At 35.9% G+C, this 18,055-nt stretch overlaps 1 long non-coding RNA gene and 1 other non-coding gene across 2 annotated transcripts in view; one reads left to right on the plus strand and one right to left on the minus strand.

Annotated features, from left to right (window-relative positions):
- Positions 1 to 18,055, plus strand: part of LOC125612069 — a 100,360-nt gene that overhangs the window by 71,349 nt on the left and 10,956 nt on the right. The window lies entirely within an intron of this gene.
- Positions 6,010 to 6,116, minus strand: LOC125612201. The gene has a single exon (XR_007342538.1). It is a non-coding gene; the product is annotated as a U6 spliceosomal RNA (small nuclear RNA).

Raw genomic sequence — 18,055 nt, forward strand, 5'->3', positions numbered from 1 at the left:
GATAGGCTCATCTGAATTTATTCAATATATAATGTAGTTGGGTGCCTTTTTTTTTTCTGTTCATATGGTAAGGCTAGTACTGTTTGCTGGATTTGAGCATCATCTTTGTTTTACTTTCTTATTCACATGTTTTTCTTTTTCCTTTTTGTTTTCTGTCCCAGACATGCATTTTTCTTACATACTCCTCTTTTATAGTCCAGACATATGAAATAGATGAAGTTTTTTTGCTTTGCTTTTTGCTTTATTTGCAGTATTGGGGATTGAACCCAGGGGCTCACACGTGCTAGGCCAAGTACTATATAACTGAGCTACGTCCTAGGTCCTCTTTTTTTCTTAATTGGTATATTATGATTATACACAATAGCAGGATACATTATGACATATCAGACATGCACATAATTTAATTAATTTCATTCTCTGTATCTCCCCTTTTCTCTCTTCTCCCTTCTATATTCATGAGGTCATTTTAAAAAATATTTTTCTCTCTAGTTTTCACATATGAGAGAGAACATATGACACTGACCTTCTAGGTCTGGCTTATTTTGCTCAATATAATGCGTTCTAGTTCTATCCATTTGCTTGAAAATGATATAATTTCATTCTTCTTTATAGCTGAATAAATATTCATTATGGATATAGATACCAATTCATCAACAGATGACACCTAGGCTGGGTCCATGGCTTGGCTATTGTGAATTGTGCTACTGTAAACATGGGTATGCATCTATTGTATGACTACTTGAATTTTTTGGGGTCCCAAGACTTTTTTATTTTGTACTGGGGTCTTGCTAAGTTATCCAGGCTTGTCCCAAACTTGAAATCCTTGTCCCAAACTTGAGTAGCAGGGGTTAGAGGCATGTGCCACCATGTTTTACTGAAAGCAAAGAAATTCTCACTTTCACCTTTCTGAACTGCATAAAATAGTATCAGGAGATAGTCTTCTTGTAGATCAACATCTGATCCAAGTCTAGACTTGACTTGTTATTTTTTTTTTCCCAGCCTTGTAGAGCAGGGCCTTTACCACTCAGCTAATGGTCATGCTGAGAGCAGAAACAGAAGACATGCTTTTTGTAGGCTGGTGTATCTAAAAGATAATGAAGAAGGGGTAAAGAACATCACTTATATTTGATCTTCATCATGTACCCTGTTCCTCTTCCCAAACTTATCAAAGTCTCTTCTATTTTGGCAGGTATAGGTATAGTGGTAGATGCAATCCCATAGAAAGAAATATCAGGTGTGAAGAATAAATGTTTCCCCATAAAAATATGTAAAATATTTAGCACGGTGCCTAAAATGAAGTTAGTATTCAATAAATGTTGACTATTATGTAATCAAAGAAACTGAGAAATTGAGATGAAAATTATTTTCAAGTTTGTTGTTTTCAGGCATAGCTGAAGTAGCAAAGTTTAAATGGTAGAGTTAGCAACCAAACACACACTACATTCATTAGGGATTTTTCCTCTGTTTTTTGGAGTCATCTCTATGCCTTCAATTGTCCTTTTAATGACAATATATTAATAAATCTACCTCAAACAAGCAGTCTCCAGAAAAATGAACATTAGGTCAGGTATGAATTTTTCTTCTTAGGTCTCAGGACTATGGAATTGATTAATCCTAATTGTTGGTATGATACTCTTCTCTCTGGTTCCTTCCTTTGTTCCTTTCCTTTTTCCTCTCTCCTTGCTTTCTCTCTTTCCCCCTCTTCTCTGCCAACTTCTTTCTAATGTATTCCCTCTTTTAGGGAGTCTTAACTATCAACACCTATTTTGAGTAAAATAGAATTTTGGGATTCCCCAGCCCTCATCCAGGCAATTGTCTTTGTTTTACTGAATTTGGAATTTGAATAAATACTGAAAGTGACAGACTTGCAACATCTGGAGGAAAAAACTGTCATTTCTTTTGGTTTCCCCAAGAATTCTAAGTACAACCCTAAAGCTCAAAGGAAGGGCGTGGTTTTGACTCAAACTTTGCCCTGTTAGCCAACCTCAGGGAGTCTGGGTTGAGTTAGAGGGAATGTAACAAAACCTGACAATAGACAAGTCTGATGCGGTTTGAAGTTTCATTATGAAACTTCTGTGTAGTTCTGCTTTTCACCCAGTTGTGTCACAGGAAAACAACCAAAATATTCATTTCAGTTTTTGCTAACCATCTGTTTAGAATAACACCAGTGTTACTATTTAATATTCTGTATTGTAACTAACAAATTTATCATAAGATGTTGAAATTGAATTATGTACTTATTCCTGTCAGTTTAAAATGATTTCCTTCAATTCCAAGTATGATTTTATATATGTATAAAATTATATATGCACATACTTACATATATACATATTTACAGTTGTCCCTTTATATCCATGGAGGATTGGTTCTAGGATCTTCCTTGGATACCAAATCTATAGATATTCAGGTGTCTTATATAAAATAAAATGGTGTTGTTTTTGCTTATAACCTATACACATCATCCCATATACTTTAGATCATCTCTTGTTATGTTTAATACAAGGTAAATGCTCTGTAAATAACTGTTATTCTGTATTGTTTGGGTAGTAGTAACAAGAAAAAAAAGTCTGTACATGTTCAGTACATATGCAATTTTTAAAAAATATGTTTTATCTATTGTTGGTTGAATTCAGGGATGTAGAACCCACAGTTATGAAAGGCTGATTTGTACTATGTAAAATATCACATATCTATATAAAATATTTAATTAAAAAACAAAATGTTGGGGACTGGGGTTGTGGCTCTGCAGTAGAGTGCAGTAGAGCGCAGTAGAGTGCTTGCCTCAGCACCACATAAAAAGTAAATAAGTGAAATAAAGGTATTGCATCCAACTACAACTAAAAAATAAATATTAAAAAACCCAAAATGTTGGGAGTTTTTATTATATTATATATTATATTCATTAAAGAAAAACTGGATAATACAAAAAATTAGAGAGAAGAAAAAATTCATTCTACTGGCAACTGATATTGTATTAGGTGCTTAGAGAAATACATAGATGACTAAGACATGGATTATACCCTGTAGGAGACAAATAAAACACTTTGTCTTAAATAATCAACAAAAGTTTAAAATTTGTTAAACATTTTTCAGTCTCCTTGTATCTTCCTGTTACCTTTAACTCAGTCATCTAGAAGTAAGCTCTGTTCACTCAGAGATCAATGCCTAATCATGACTGAACTTGAGGTCTAGTCCTCTTTAGATTCCACACAGCTACTCTCCCTTCCTTGGAGAGGCAGAAGTTAGGAAGAAATCTTTCCACTTATTACATGGATTGAGAGGGCTGGGCAAATTAGTGATAATAGGTGCAGTGTTAATGTTGTTCACTGAAGACAAAGAAACTACAACAGTACGGAGGTGGGGAAAGATATTTTGAATAAAAATTTGAAAAGAGGATTATAACAAAAGTGTAGTCAATAATTTTATTTAGTTATTATATTGTGGTTCTGGTGATAGCACACAGGACCTCACACATTCTAGACAAGTACTATACCACTGAGTCACATCCTCAGCCCATAAAATTTTAGTAGGCATATTAAGTCACATAATGGTCATGTGATAAGTTAGGAGAAAAAAGTCAGTTGTGCTTCATTATGTGCTATAAATGGCAGATTTCCATTTGTTTTAGATAATTAGAACCATATTTCTAAATTAAAAAATACTTGTGATGGGAACTACATAAAAGAAGTCAAATTGTGAGACCCTATAACTATATTGATTGAATCTAGCAAGGAGCTGGAAGAAAAGTATTTCAGTTCTTTTTCTGTAAAGTGGTTGAAGCAACTGGAAACAAAGAAGAAACTTGATGTCATCTAAATAGTTCTGGCTTTCTTTCACTGATGAAGCAGAACTAGACAGTTTCTAATTCTCTCTTGATTATGTTTCCTACATAACTGTTATGTATATATCAAGTTTACAACAAAATCAACATTGCTTTAACAGAAATTTTGTTCTCATTTAATCATTTGCCTACCAATGCATCTATTCCTTCTGTAAATATTTATTATGTAACTTTGCTGATCAGAGTATTAGCAAATGCCTCAGTTGAAGAATAATTGCATGTCACTGGGATATGGGTTTATGTAATAAAATGAAACTGCTATGGGAAACTTGGATTTTATTTACAAAATGAATGAGTTAAAAATTTAAAGAGCAAACAGCCCTCAGAAATTTAAAGAGCAAAGTTTTAAAAACTGAGGAATGTTTGTTTTTTAAAGAACACTCCTAAACTACCATGCAATTCTGAGTTATAAGTTTCTTTTTCTAACAAACAAATGAAAAACACTTCCCATGGTAAGGAACATCAGCAGTGGATTTGTTTCTGACTCTCATTGTGGTTTATTTCATTATATGATGAATCACATTTTTTTTCCTTTGTTAGTTAAGGAAGTTGAGAAAATTCTGGTGGATATGTTTTACATAGGCTACAAAAAATAAATTATCCTCTAAACCATTTATCTGGCTCCTAGGTTTCTCTCCAGAGTCCTCATGAGAGTCCATTATCCATTGCTAATTAGACATTCCTCAGTTAGTGTTCCATAGGCACAGCAAAGGTTGTATGTATAAAGCTGAAATCAGGGTAGTCTCCCACAAAACTAGCCTTTTTGAACTCACTTTTTTGATTAATAGTATCACCATATACCTAGTGTCTCAAACTAGAAAAATTTGGATACTCCTCTAAAGCCTGCTTTTTCTAGCACTCCTTGTGGTTCCATTAATTCTGTCTTCAAAACAGGTCTAGAGGGCTGGGGCTCCGCGGTAGCGCGCTTGCCTGGCATGTGTGAGGCGCTGGGCTGGATTCTCAGCACCACATATGAATAAGTAAAATAAAGGTCTATCAACAACTAAAAATATATTTTAAAAAAACAGGTCTAGAATCTTCTTTTCATAGTCACTGTTCCTGTTCTAGTGCCAATCACCTTCATCTTGCCTGGGTATTGCAAAGATCTCCAAAATGATGTTGGGCAACAGTGCTCTAGCCCAGCCTGTATATTGCCATTGGAATTATTTTTTCTAACTTAATATAGCCATGTTATGATCTCTCTCTGAAAATCTTTGAATGGATCCTCATTCATTACAGGACTGAATCTAATTACTTTAGCATGGCATTTAAGAGCCTTTATAATCTGGTCTTGACAATTCTTTTTAGGCTCATTTCTCCAAAAGTATCAAAGTGCTTCTGCCAAATGAAATACTTTATAAATATGCCATGCATATTCTTTTTATGTTTGTAAGTTATTAAATATGCTGTCCCTTTGCCTGGAATATCATTATTCATTTCTCTACTTGATAAACCCTACTTACATTTCTGTGCCTAACTCAGATATTACCTCCTCTAAAAGGTCATTGAAATCCTCAGTAAGGACCAGTCTGCTCTGGGCTGCTGGCTTGCTTTGTGATCTCTCTGCCATTTTTAACTTGCCCTGTGTCCTCAAAGCCTGACCTTTTTGCATAACATTAATCAGGTTTTCTTGCTTGGATTCCAGGGATTGGGAGGCCCTGGAAGAAGGTTGGAGGACAAAAGAGAGTGATACTATAGCAATATTTCCCTAGCTTGCTGTCTTCCGAGATTTGGTCTGGCAGGGATTGCATTAATCTTCTAAAACAGAGTTCCTGTCAGATAGCCTTCTTTTATAGTTTTCTTTCTGAATTTTAGTAGTAACTCCTACTCTTTGCCCTGTCAGGTCTATGGGTGGGAGCAGTTTCTCATTTTTAAAAAAATTAATTAATTATTTTTTATTTATATATGACAGCAGAATGCATTACAATTCTTATTACACATACAGAGCACAATTTTTCATATCTCTGGTTGTATACATAGTATATTCACACCAATTCGTGTCTTCATACCTGTACTTTGGATAATAATGATCATCACAATACACCATCATTAATAACCCCATGCCCCCTCCCTTCCCCTCCAACCCCTCTGCCCTATCTAGAGTTCATCTATTCTGCCCATGCTCCCCTCCCTATCCTACTATGAATCAGCCTCCTTATATCAAAGAAAAAAATATGGAATGCTTCACAAATTTGCGTGTCATCCTTGTGTAGGGGCCATGCTAATCTTCTCTGTATCGTTCCAATTTTAGTACATGTGCTGCTGAAACGAGCACAGTTTCTTGTGTTGATGCTTCATTATCCCTTACTATACCTACACTTTGTAAATAAATCTTTCATTAAATTCTAATCACTCCTTTGGAGTAATCCATCTGTTTCCTGTCTAGACTCTTCTATTCCTGTGGTATCATGTAGATATCTCTTTAATTGTTCTTTACACATTGTATTCCAAATACTGTTGTTTACCTGAAGTCTGAACCCAGGATAAGAATCATTGTGACTAGGTAGAGAAAAGCCTTCCTTTCCCAGAAGGACTTTGCAAAACCCACAGCAGGACCCACAGTGACCAGAGCATGGAGGGACCCCTGGAATATGCAGGTAACCCAAAGGACCTGGAAATAATCTCTAAGAATCAAGTTAGAAGCTGTCTTCCAGTCTTTGGAGGTCATAGGAGTCAAATTCATCCTGCTTGGGCCAAATACTTGGCCTGGCATTTGTCACCCACTGATAAAATCTTCCTAATTTTATTTAGTATGGAGCTAAGAACTATAGATGAAAATATTGTGTAAGATTTCTTAAACTTCCATAACTGTTGGAGGATTCCAATAAGTAGCACTTCTCCTTCCTGCCCGAGATTTTAACAAATTGAGAAATAAAAGAGTAAGTCAGACAAAGGCTAAAATAATAATAATAGTAATGATAGCTCAAACTTCTAAAGTGCTCGAGGCACTGTTCTAAGGACCTCATATGTATTAATTCTTCACAATAACTCTATGTATGGATACTATTAATTCTGTTTGTGCATGGAGAATTGAAGCACAGAGAGGTTAGGTAACCTGCCCAAAGTCACATAGCTATTGAGTGGCAAATTCAGTGTATAAACAGTTTGGCTTCAAAGAAATCTACTTACCCAACACTTTACTGTCTCTTAAGACTTACGCATTTATTACAGATAAAACAAATGTTGGAGCATGTGGTTTGTATCTATGTACAAGAGGGATTTTTAAAAGTGAACCCCTAGTCACAGATAGTTCTGGACTTCTGTAGGGCTCTGCCTCTAGAAAACTTAGGGCATGTAAGAACAGAAGTTATCTTCTTTGTTGACAAGCTGGCTGTTTAGAGTGAGTGAAAGAGGAGGAAGGGGAGGAGGGAGGGATGGGAGGGGGAGAGGAAAAGAGGAGGGGGAGGGGGAGAAAGTAAAGGAGAAAAGAGAGGAGACAAGAGGAGTAAGAAAGAAAGGAGATGTGTGGGGAGGAGACAAGGGGCTTGTGTTCCATACCTATTTTCTTCATACTTGGATCATATTAATTCATCTCTCCTCTGGGATGGAAAGAGTTGAGGGATGGAGGAAGTTTAGGAATACTGACTACAATAGTGGAATCCTCTCCATCTTCAAGGAAACATCAGGAATTAGGAATAGGGATTTTCCCCCAGTGTAGCAGCTCTATATTTATTATATTTTTAGTTTCCAGTATCAATGTCATGTCATATTGTACTCTAATTATTTGCTTATCTATTTCTACTTCCCCCTTCCTTCCTCAGGTTTGTGCTTCTTAATAGCAGAAATATTTTTCTATTAGTTTCTGTCTACAATGACTGGTATATGGCAAGCACTCAATATTTTTTTTTGTTAAACAAAAGAATGAATAAATACATATTTCTCTAAAATTCTCAGGAAATACAGAAGAATTTAACACACAACTTAGTTGTTAGCTCAGAAATAGATTGGTTACTTCAAAACTTCAGCTAGTTGTTTTGAATTCAGAAACCCAATTACTTGGTTAGAGTTCATCTTCAGACTCTTTATTGACTGGCATACATAAATACATATTTATGGGTTTAACAAGTAGGATGAATAAACAGAAAGATTTCTACTATTGGTGCTGCGTGATTTATGGCTTTCCTGAAACTGGATTCAGAAAGGATATAAAGAACAATACAGCCTGGCAGTTTGGCATATACCATGATTATACCTTGTCTGGCAGAAAAACGTACAGTGTAGAGAGAGGACATGGACTTTGATGTCAGCCTGGTTTTAGAAACCCACTTTGCAACTTATTAGCTGTGTAACTTTGGGCAGATTATGTTTGCAGCAAAGGAACTATGTTCTAGTTGTTTTTAGGCAATTCCCTTCTGTGAGGACATCCTCTGCTTTTCAGAAAGATCCCCATTTGACTGCTTTTATGGAACTACTCATGCTCTAGCCCATGGCCTCTTTTTCCATTTTTGAAATTTGCCTGCTTTATCTTTCAGACATCAGATTGTGCCGTCTGATAGCATGTGACTATCGAGAAATGTGATTATTCTTCTTCTTTAATTTGTCCTGTTTTTCTAGTTTGAGATTGTATCTCAATTAAGTATTTCCTTAGTTACTGATTGACTTAATGGAATCCAGCATCATTGACATAATTGGTGAACTTTGACTACCTCTAACATCTATTTGAACCATAGTAGCTTGTCAAATTGCCCTGATGTTTTTATTGCCTCTTCCAGAACCACTGAAGCTTACTACCAATGGTCACTTCAAAATGCATCAGTTATTTTAGTCTCTTGGTAGAGTTATCCAAATGTAACACACATTTCCTTGACCAATCAAGCCTGTATGTTTTATACCTGGTAACACTTATTTCTGGGAATGCTATGTGGAATTATCCAAATCAGAAGCATCGGAACAAATGGTCATTTATAAACCAGGACACAGAAATTAATATTTAAAAAGTTCTCAGGTTAATTTTCCAAAACTAGACTTCCACTATATTAGTGAACAACTTCTTGTCAACTTGCTTCCATTTACTAATCCTTCCATGGTCTTCCTATTCCAATGAGTCAAGTTCATTCTTGTTTTCACAGGCTGTTGATTCAGAAATTCAGAAACTATTCCCTGAAGGCTACTAAGTAATAAGCAACGGTGACATTTGTTCACATTTATGTAGGATTTCACAGTTTTTAAAATGTTTTTTAATCTATTCTCTCACTGGATTTGAGTTCTAGGCCAGAGGATCTTACATGAGTACATCTTTAAACTTCTAGAATAATGATTCTCTGGTTGGTACTTTTGACATTCTGGTATGTTTCTGCCTCCAAGGTCATTGCTCATTTATCAGTTCCTTCAACTGATATTTATTGACTCTCCCTGCATATTAAGCACTATGGTAGAAATTCTGGAAAAAAAGATTAATATGGGCTGGGATTGTGGCTCAGCGGTAGAGTGCTCGCCTAGCATGGGCGGGACCCTGGTTGGATCCTCAGTACTACATAAAAATAAAGGCATTGTGTTGTGTCCATCTACACCTAAAAAATAAATAAATATTTTTAAAAAGATTAATATGACATGGTCCTTGCATTTAAGTCAGTGAGGAAGATTTAAAATATTCCAGCAAAAGTATGGCATTAAAATACTGTAATATAGTTTTGTATAAGGAGCTAAAAGAATATAGCAAGAGGAGAAGTTAATTCTGGCCTAAGCTTTATGGTGGCTCAGACATCAAAGAAGAGATAATTATAAAGAACAAAGACATCAATAAATACAACTCTGAAGCAAAATTAGATTAACTTATTCATTTAAATGTTTTTAAAATAACATATAATAGATTACTTTTTTCCTTTGGGCATGAAGGGATGATATAACAGGAGGGAGAGTTGTGAAATCTAACAAAAAATAGGGTGTCACAACTTCAAAGATGTTGAAAATCATTATCTAGTACCCCAGAAATTTAAACACTGGCTTACTAAGACATCGTTATGTGTAAATTCTAGGTAATGAGTATTGGGATACATTTGTTCCCAAAATCAGAACTAAAGTTTTCTTTTTTTAGTACTGGAGATTGAACCCAGGGGTGCTTAACCACTGAGCCACATCCCCAGATCCCTTTTTAATATTTTATTTAGAGACGGGGTTTCGCTGAGTTGCTTCATTAATCTGCTGAGGCTGGCTTTGAACTCACAAGCCTCCTGCCTCAGCCTCTCAAGTTGCTGGGATTATAGGCATATACCACCATGCCCAGCAGAACTAAACATTTTTTTTAAATTTTATAACTTTTTATTTTATTTATTTATTTTTATGTGGTGCTGAGGATCAAACCCAGGGCCTTGAATGTGTGAGGTGAGTGCTCTATTGCTAAGCCATAATCCCAGCCCTAGAACTAAACATTTTAACAGCTATCACTTCCTTATCTTTATCTTAATAATCATAAGATGACTATGTGGCATTAGAACCTAGATAAACATTCCCCATTTCATAAATAGATGCAAAATTTTATGCTTGAACAATATTGAACAAACACTTTGAATTATAATGTACCTAAAAGCAAAGACAATAATGATTTTCTTCTATTTGGTTATAAACACTCTTTATCTGTGTGTGCATGTGTATATGTGTTAAAGGGTGTTTTTAGCATTTTAATGTACTAAAAAATTATTGAGTTCTTTTTAAAAATCAATGACAACATTTTAAAAAAATAACAAACAGGATTTCCTCTATAACTAATATTAACTTCATTTTTTTAGGGTCCCAAGCTTGAACATTTCTGTTTATTCATGAAACATATCCAGACTATTGGATTCACTTCCAAACTTCACAGTTCAGACTGTAGAGCCAGTTTAACTCTTGGCCTCTCAGGTGACTTGACTTCTAAGGGTTATAGAAAAGGCCACAGCAGTGCTGGGATGTTGCGAAAGAAACCCATGCCCTGGCCCACAGCCCAGTAGACTACAGTCCCGTAGCAAAAAAGACTTTCCACTGCTTACACTTGGGAGTTATCCCTGGTTTCGCCTTTGTCTCAAACCATCTGGATGTCAAAAGTGCTAATAGGCAACTGACTCACTGGTAGAATAAATTCAGTCTGGTGACTATTCTGGAAGGCTCTATAATGAAAGAGATACCAGCAATAAAGCAACAGGGCAATTTCCTAAGTTTTGAGGTCATCTAAGCCTGTGAGATGGCACATTGATAACAGAATGAGCATAGGAAACTCATTACAGTGGCTTGAATTTTTTGTCTTTATAGATGAAAGAAACCATGTTTATATCTTATCCAACAACCCCATTTCTAGCTCTTTTAAAAGTAGCAAGTATGGATTCCTCCTTGGAATTGTTTCACAGCTCTCATTGTGACAATTGTTGGGAAAAATTTTATGTCACTTGGCTATTCCCCAAGAGTTATCAAGATCATTTAAAATTTGATCACTAAGCTAATGCCAGGGGATAGCAGCTTCAAGTCCTGTTGAATCACAGTACCATACAAGAAAATGATATACCCTGGTGAAGATTTGTGATATATGTGTTCTATCATTATACCTTCATATTTTCCTTTAGCTGCTCTTATACCAACCTATGTCAGAAATGAAAAACATGTATGTACTTTTCTAAAAAATTTAAAAAAATTGTTTAGTTGTTGATAGACCTTTATTTTATTTATTTACACGTGGTGTTGAGAATTAAACCCAGTGTCTCACTCATGCCAGTAAGTGCGCTACCACTGAGCCCCAGCCCCAGCCCCATGTATGTACTTTTAATGTATTTATTTGTATAAAGAAACAGACGTTTAGGTCATGGAAAATACTTTTGTGAGATGGCTAGTGGGCATAGGTGCATTCATCTTATTTCAAGATCATGTTTTACATTATTACTAGTGAAAAGCATGTGTCAAGAATTTCAACTTTGAGATTTTGTGAAATAATTTTAAAAATAATAGTGCTGGTAATGAATTAGTCCATGACAATGACCTCCTCCACCCCATTAGAGTAAATATCTGTTTTTATAAGTAGTTGTGTCCTTCCAGCTTTTAAATCATTTTTCTTTTGAGTTTTCCTTGGAAATCTCACACCTTTAGGAAAAATATCCCAGGCACTTTCACTTTAAAGAACAATGCATATAGGCTGGGGTTATAGCTCAGTGGAGGAGCACTTGCCTAGCAGGTATGAGGCAATGGATTTGATCCTTACCACCACATAAAAATAAATAAATAAAAGAAAGGTATTGTGTCCATCTACAACAAAACATTATTTAAAAAATAGAACAACACACATCTCTCCTACTTTATTTAAACCTTTGGTCAGGGAGTTAGCCTAATGTCACATTTCTCTATCATATCTGATAGTTCTCTATGACCTGGAAAAATAAAATTGATTAGATTTACTGAGTGCTTTTTATGTGCAAACCACCATTGTAAATACTTTATAGTAACTAATTTACATAATGACCCTATGAGCTTAGGGATCGTTCATCTAAATCAACCTACATTATTAGGCATCTTCTTAAAACTCATAATTTATTAATTCACTGACCAAATGCTTTAAGAATGTCTGCTAAGTTCTAGATGCTGTTACAGGTGCTCTAGATTACCTACCTTGATTTTTAGGAGTTCATGATCAAGCAGTTAGTGGTCCCAATTGTAGTTGTTTGTTAGACATTGTGTAACTGATAGAGCAGATAATAAGGCTTTAGGCACATAGTGTGTGGCAATCAGTAAGGTGAGTGCATTCTTTACTATCCCAATTAGAAGTGAGGATCAGGAAAGCCGGGGATGTAGCTCAGTGGTAAAGCACTTACCTACCATGTGTGAGGCCCTGGGTTCAACCCCCAGCACAGCCAAAGGTGAGGATCAGAAATAGTTCACATTCCAAAGGGAAGACAATGATATTCATTTATACTTTTTGCCTTATGGATATATTAACTCTCCAAACTATCTTGTCTTACTCTTCTCTGAAGAGATCTAGACTCCTCAGCAGCCCACTGATAGATTACATTGATAGCATCATACTGATTGTGTAGGATGAGCAAGAAGGAGCTAACATGCTAAAGGCCTTAGTAAGACACGGTTTTCCAGAGGGTTGGCAATAAATCCTGTAACAATTCAGGGATTTGACACTTCAGTGAAGTTTTTAGGGATTCCATGGTCCCTAGATATCTCTTCCAAAGGAAAGTAAAATTGCTGCATCTTACATTTGCTATATCAAAGAAGGAATAAAGTATATGGTAGGCCCCTGTGGGCTCTGGAGGCAACACATTCTAAACATACAAATATTCCTCCATATACTGAATAACATTGAAACCTGTCAGCTTTGAGTGAGGAGGTCCAGGTTACAGTACAAACAGCCCTGCCACCAGGGCCATACAATCCAGCAGATTACACAAGAGATAGTGTTTTACGACAAATCCCATTGGGTAAATAGCAATGCAGGCTCCTGTAATTCTGGGGCAAGCCAATGCCATTTTCAGCACAGAATTATGTGCATTTTGAGGAAAAACTCTTGGTGAGTTATTGGGACTGTTAGAGGCAGGTTGCTCCCCCCATGAGGCACCAAGTGACCATGGGTATAGAAGTGCACATTATGAGCTGGGTCCTGTCAGATGTCAAATCACAAAGTTGTATAGGCTCATCACTAGTCTATTGTAATACAAAAATGATACATCTGGAATGGAGCTCAAGCAGGACAGAGGATACAGTAAACTGCATAACAAGTAGCCCAAACTGGCACGTCCTTGACAATAATGTATTAGCAAGCTTTGTGTCTCTGTGACTAATATACTTGACAAAAATCAACTTAAAGGAGGAAAAGTTTAGTTTATTTGGCTCATGGTTTCAGAGGTTCAGCAACTCAATTGCTCTGGACTCAAGGTGAGGCAGAAAATTATGATGGAAGGGTGTGGCAGAGGAAGGTTGCTCAGTTCATGACAGACAGGAAGAGAGAGAGAGCTTGATTGCAAGATGCCAGGGATAATATAATCCCCAAGAGCATGTCCCCTGTGTGCTACTTCCTCCAATTATACCGAAACTGCTATTGTTACCACCCACTAATCCATTCAGATTATTAATTCTTCAAATAGATTAATCTATTGACTAGGTTACAGCTCTCATAACCTAATCATTTCATTTATAAACATTCCTGAATTGACTCACACATAAATTTTCAGGGAACACCTAATATCCAAGCCATAATATATTGCAATAGCACCCTTTCCCCAGCTTGATTCTGTGGTCTTATGGGGGTCTTGTATAGCCAATGGAACAAGAGGATAGCCTACAGTTGGTTTTTGGGTGAGTATCTTCTGTATGTGGGTAGAGGCTAAAAATGAACCATGGCTATATTATAACCACATTCCTGGAAAACCTTGAGAGAAAGTAGAAAGGAAAAATCTTTCGAATGAGTAGAGCTGTGAACAATGCAACTAGTCATCAACTTTTTGTGGAATGAGAAGTAGCCTAGTATATACAGACCTGGGAAATGGCCAATGGCCTGTCTTCTCAGGGGCCTGGAATTAAAAGAATTGAAAGATTAGAGATAAGAAATTTTGAGATAGGAGCATCTAGATGAACACAAACAGTTTGGTGTTAATAGTATGGCCCAACAAAAAGCATCCACCATGAAAGAGGTAGTGAGCAAAGGATATAATAATTGGACCAGTTGACATAAGCTATTCTTTGCCATTGGCCATCCTGGAACTGTACTATGGCCACATGAATGAAGTGGTTGAGGTGGCAGAGGCAGGCTATGAGTAGGCCCAGTAGCATGAAATCCAATCACCAAGGTTGAACTATCTTTTTTAAATTAATTTTTAAATATATGACAGCAGAATGCATTACAATTCATATTACACATATAGAGCACAATTTTTCATATCTCTGATTATATACAAAGTATATTCACACCAATTTGTGTGTTTATACATGTACTTTGGATAATGATGTCCATCACTTTCCACCATCATTTCTACCTCCATTCCTCCTCCCTTCCCCTCCTACCCCTCTGTCCTATCTAGAGTTCGTCTATTCGTCCTATGCTCCCCCTCCCTACCACACTATGAATAAGCCTCCATATATCAGAGAAAACATTTGGCATTTGTTTTTTTTTGGGATTGGCTAACTTCACTTAGCATTATTTTTTCCAACTCCATCCATTTACATGCAAATGCCATGATTTTATTTTCTTTTATTGCTGAGTAATATTCCATTATGTATATATATCACATTTTTAAAAAATCTGTTCATCTACTGAAGGGCATCTAGGTTGGCTCCACAGTTTAGCTATTGTGAATTGTGCTGCTATAAACATTGACATGGTTGTGTCCCTGTAGTATGCTGTTTTTAAGTCCTTTGGGTATAGACTGAGGAGAGGGATAGCTGGGTCAAATGGTAGTTCCATTCCCAGTTTTCCAAGGAATCTCCATATTGCTTTCCATATTGGCTGCACCAATTTGCAGACCCACCATCTGTGTATGAGTTTTTCCCCACATCCTCACCAACACTTACTGTTGTTTGTATTCATAATAGCTGCCATTCTGACTGGAGTGAGATGAAATCTTAGAGTAGTTTTGATTTGCATTTTTCTAATTGCTAGTAATGATGAACATTTTTTTCATATATTTGTTGATTGATTGTATATCCTTTTCTGAGAAGTGTTTGTTCTGGTCCTTAGCCCATTTATTGATTGGGTTATTTGTTTTTTGGGTGTTTAACTTTTTGAGTTCTTCATATACCCTAGAGATTAGTGCTGTATCTGATGTGTGAAGGGTAAAACTTGCTCCCAAGATGTAGGCTCTCTATTAACCTTACAGATTGTTTCTTTTGCCGAGAAGAAACTTTTTAGTTTGAATCCATTCCATTTATTGATTCTTGGTTTTAATTCTTATGCTATAGGAGTCTTATTAAGGAAGTTGGGGCCTAATCCCTCATGATGAAGATTAGGGCCTGCTTTTTCTTCTATTAGACACAGGATCTCTGGTTTAATTAGGTTCTTGATCCACTTCGAGTTGAGTTTTGTGCATGGTGAGAGATAGGGATTTAATTTCATTTTGTTGCATATGGATTTCCAATTTTCCCAGCAGCATTTGTTAAGGAGGCTATCTTTTCTCCAATGTATGTTTTTCGCACCTTTGTCTAATATAAGATCATTGTAATTTTGTGGGTTAGTCTCTGTGTCCTCTATTCTGTACCATTGGTTTACCAGTCTGTTTTTGTGCCAATACCATGCTGTATTTGTTACTATTGCTCTGTAGTATAGTTTAAGGTCTGGTATAGTGATGCTACCTGCTTTAGTATTCGTTCTAAGGATTACTTTAGCTATTCTGAGTCTCTTATTTTTCCAGATGAATTTCATGATTGCTTTTTTTTATTTCTTTGAGGAATGCCATTGGGATTTTGATCAGAATTGCATTAAGTCTGTATAGTTCTTTTGGTAGTGCTGTATAGTGCTTTTGGTCATTTTTATAATATTAATTCTGCCTATCCAAGAGCAAGGTAGATCTTTCATCTCTTTCATTAAGTTGATTTCCAAGTTTTTTTTTTTTGAGGCTATTGTAAATGGGGTAGTTTTCCTCATTTTCCTTTCTGAGGATTTGTCACTGATATACAGAATTGCCGTTGATTTATGGGTGTTGATTTTATATCCTGAAACTCTGCTGAATTCATTTACTAATTTTAGAAGTTTCTGGTGGAACTTTTAGGGTCTTCCAAGTATAGAACCATATCATCAACAAAGAGTGCCAGGTTGAGTTCTTCTTTTCCTTTGTGTATCCCTTTAATTTCTTTTGTCTGTCTAATTGCTCTGGCCAGTGTTTCAAGAACTATGTTAAATAGAAGTGGTGATGGAGGGCATCCCTGTCTTGTTTAAGTTTTTAGAGGGAATGCCTTCAATTTTTCTCCATTTAGAATGATGTTGGCCTGGGGCTTAGCATAGATAGCCTTTACAATGTTGAGATATGTTCCTGTTATCCCTAATTTTTCTAGTGTTTTGAACATGAAAGGGTGCTGTATTTTGTTAAATACTTTTTCTGCATCTATTGAGATGATCGTGATTCTTATCTTTGAGTCTATTGATGTGATGAATTACATTTATTGCTTTCTGCATGTTGAACCAACCTTGCATCCATGGGATGAATCCCACTTGATCGAGGTGCACTTTTTGTTATGTTTTTGTACTTGATTTGCTAGAATTTTATTGAGAATTTTTACATTTATGTTCATTAGAGATATTGGTCTGACATTTTCTTTCTTTTACGTGTCTTTGTTTGGTTTTGGGATCACGGAGATATTGGCCTCATGGAATGAGTTTGGAAGTGCTCCCACTTTTTCTATTTCCTGAAATAAATTGAAGAGTATTGGTACCTGTACACATGGAAAAATGAGAATTCATACCCCATTTGATTCAAATATATGATATGTCAAGATAATTGTATTGTCATGATCAACTAATAAGAAAGAAAGAAAGAAAGAAAGAAAGAAAGAAAGAAAGAAAGAAAGAAAGAAAGAAAGAAAAGAAAGAAAGGTCTTGTAGAACTTAGCTATGTATCCATCCGGACCTGGGCTTTTCTTTGTTGGTAGGTTTCTGATGGTGTCTTCTATTTCATCACTTAATATTGGTCTGTTTAAATTGTTTATATCATTCTGATTCATATCAGAATTCACAAATCATATGACTTAAGAAATTTGTCAATGCCTTCGATATTTTCTATTTGATTGGAGTCCAAGTTTTCAAAATAATTTTTAATTATCTTCTGTATTTCTGTAGTGTCTGTTGTGATATTATCTCTTTCATCATTTATGTTTGTAATACCTTCTCTTCATTAGTGTAGCTAAGTGTTAATTTTTTTTTTGTATCCATGGGTTTTATTTTTTTATTTTTTTTAATTTTTATTGTTGGTTGTTCAAAACATTACATAGTTCTTGATATATCATATTTCACACTTTGATTCAAGTGGGTTATGAACTCCCATTTTTACCCCGTATACAGATTGCAGAATCACATCAGTTACCCATCCGTTGATTTACATATTGCCATACTAGTGTCTGTTGTATTCTGCTGCCTTTCCTATCCTCTACTATCCCCCCTCCCCTCCCCTCCCCTCTTCTCTCTCTACCCCCTCTACTGTAATTAATTTCTCCCCCTTGTATTATTTTTCCTTTTCCTCTCCCTTCCTCTTGTATGTAATTTTGTATAACCCTGAGGGTCTCCTTCCATTTCCATGCAATTTCCCTTCTCTCTCCCTTTCCCTCCTA

The sequence above is a fragment of the Marmota marmota genome, unplaced genomic scaffold (assembly GCF_001458135.2).
Source record: "Marmota marmota marmota unplaced genomic scaffold, marMar, whole genome shotgun sequence".
Lineage (NCBI taxonomy): Eukaryota > Metazoa > Chordata > Mammalia > Rodentia > Sciuridae > Marmota > Marmota marmota.